The sequence below is a fragment of the Salvelinus alpinus genome, chromosome 39, assembly GCF_045679555.1.
Source record: "Salvelinus alpinus chromosome 39, SLU_Salpinus.1, whole genome shotgun sequence".
Taxonomy (NCBI): domain Eukaryota; kingdom Metazoa; phylum Chordata; class Actinopteri; order Salmoniformes; family Salmonidae; genus Salvelinus; species Salvelinus alpinus.
The window spans coordinates 7,498,410-7,501,284 of NC_092124.1; positions in this window are offsets into that span (position 1 = coordinate 7,498,410).

Sequence of the window (2,875 nt, forward strand, 5' to 3'; positions counted from 1 at the left end):
TCTACAAACTGAGGAGTGTATGTCATTTTAACTTCGGTTTAGGAGGGTAATTATTGCAAGAGATGTAGACTCGGACACTGTCGAAAAAGAGGAATAAATGCAAAAAAAATGTAGAATATCATGGTGAAAAGATGAAAACAAAACGCTTCCGCATCAAGCCATCATCAGTGTCAATCAGAGACGTCAAACTCATTCCATGGAGGGCCTAGTGCCCCCAAATTCAACTCTGGACCTCGAAGACAGTTCCTCTGCACTTTTTAATTGATCACCTCTAATCAGAGACTGATTTAGACCTGGGACATCAGGTGTGTGTGTAACGGATGTGAAATGGCTAGCTAGTTAGCGGTGGTGCGCGCTAATAGCGTTTCAATCGGTTACGTCACTTGCTTTGAGACCTTGAAGTAGTGGTTACCCTTGCTCTGCAAGGGCCGCGGCCTTTGTGGAGCGATGGGTAACAATGCTTCGTGGGTGACTGTTGTTGATGTGTGCAGAGGGTCCCTGGTTCGCGCCCGGGTCGGGGCGAGGGGACGCCATAAAGTTAAACTGTTACATGTGCAATTAATTATCAGGTAGAACAGAAAACCTGCAGGCTCCAGACCTCATAAGAGCTGAGTACCTCTGGCCTAGTGTATGCTGGTTTTTGTTTTATCCTTTCAATTAGGTGTGGGGAGTTCTTTACTAATTAGTGACCTTAATCAATCAAGTACAAGGGAGGAGCGAAAACCCGCAATCACTCGGCCCTCCGTTGAATGAGTTTGACTCACGGCTTAAATGATCGGCACACACACCTCTGACTTCGATTTCAAGGATAATTGCATGTGTCACATGATCAAGAAAGAAAATACATTAAATCAGTACCTTATACAATAGAATGCATGAACTACTACATTGTGTACATCAGCAGACAGAGAAACATGATAAATTATTGCTTTTAGAAATACCATGTGAACATTTCCTCAGAGTAAATAACACAGGGTTGTAGAAAAACGGAATATAGAGTAGGGAGCTTGAAAGAAAACACTAGATGGGGGTATCAAGCTCCAGTAAAACTTACAGAAAACACTTCAATAACGATTCTTCATTCATGCCTGATAGGTGTAGTTTTTAGAACATCCACCTGTATTCTGTCTGGAGAACACTCAGTTCAAGATTACCACCCCTATGTGAACGATTTATCTTCTGTACAGGAGGACATGGAGGAGACTGGGTGACCGACCTTTGAGAATGTACGTGCTATTGGGCGGTGGCGGTGGCCCGCTATTGGGCGGTGGCCCGTTCCTGTAGGTTCATGCTCTACAACATCCGCAGAGTACGACCCTGCCTCACACAGGAAGCGGCGCAGGTCCTAATCCAGGCACTTGTCATCTCCCGTCTGGATTACTGCAACTCGCTGTTGGCTGGGCTCCCTGCCTGTGCCATTAAACCCCTACAACTCATCCAGAACGCCGCAGCCCGTCTGGTGTTCAACCTTCCCAAGTTCTCTCACGTCACCCCGCTCCTCCGCTCTCTCCACTGGCTTCCAGTTGAAGCTCGCATCCGCTACAAGACCATGGTGCTTGCCTACGGAGCTGTGAGGGGAACGGCACCCCAGTACCTCCAGGCTCTGATCAGGCCCTACACCCAAACAAGGGCACTGCGTTCATCCACCTCTGGCCTGCTCGCCTCCCTACCACTGAGGAAGTACAGTTCCCGCTCAGCCCAGTCAAAACTGTTCGCTGCTCTGGCCCCCCAATGGTGGAACAAACTCCCTCACGACGCCAGGACAGCGGAGTCAATCACCACCTTCCGGAGACACCTGAAACCCCACCTCTTTAAGGAATACCTAGGATAGGATAAAGTAATCCTTCTCACCCCCCCCCCCCCCCCCCCCTTAAAAGATTTAGATGCACTATTGTAAAGTGGCTGTTCCACTGGATGTCATAAGGTGAATGCACCAATTTGTAAGTCGCTCTGGATAAGAGCGTCTGCTAAATGACTTAAATGTAAATGTCTATTGGGGATTTATGGTCATTTCTCCTTACACCACTCCTGTGTTCCATAATACGTGTTCTGTTTACTGGTTTGGCCCATGTATTGCTTATTGCATGGACAAGAGATAAGGTATATGACGTTAGAAGAGCTGCATGTGAGGAACTTTTCCTAGTGTATTGTTTACCAGTGGCAGAGCTACTGAATTCGCTCACTTTTATACAGGAGTCCCTATATGCCGCACACCTACGGCAGGGGTAGAAACCGGTAACCTCGTTCATTTTCTACTCTATTCTTGTTAACACAGTCTCCTTTCGAAACAAGTCTTCTCTGAGCTTGAAAGATACTGATCATACGAGATTTTATGTGTAATGTAATAAGCAGTACCATATTTTTTTTAAACATTGTGCATACCTTTTTCATTTAACCACTTCCTTTGTTCTATGACACCAACCAATAAGATCCTTTCTCTTAAGTAAAGCAGAGACCAATGGATTAATAAGAACAGTGGTAAAAAAAATGGTATGAGTTGAGGAAGGGAAAGACACCTGTATAAGATCCAGGAAAAGGTGGGGGCAGGGAGGTGCTCAGGTCCAGAGAGAAGGGACTAAGACGTAATCACAAGGCTGAGACTCATCAGGCTCAACAGCACTTTGAAATTAGTAGGGAAACATCCAACTGGGAAGTTAAATCACAGGCAGAGGGAGATGGAGACAGTGGAACACATTCTATTTCAGTGCCAGCGATATGGAAGGACAGTTTCTTAAGGAATAATGGTATTGAGGAGCCACGTTTTATTGAACTGTTAAGAAAACCTTAAGGTGATATTGTATTGAATTCTATATTTCGTTTCCTTAGGGAGAAGGGTTTAATTGTGTAGGGTTAAACTTTAAACCTTCCCTGATCC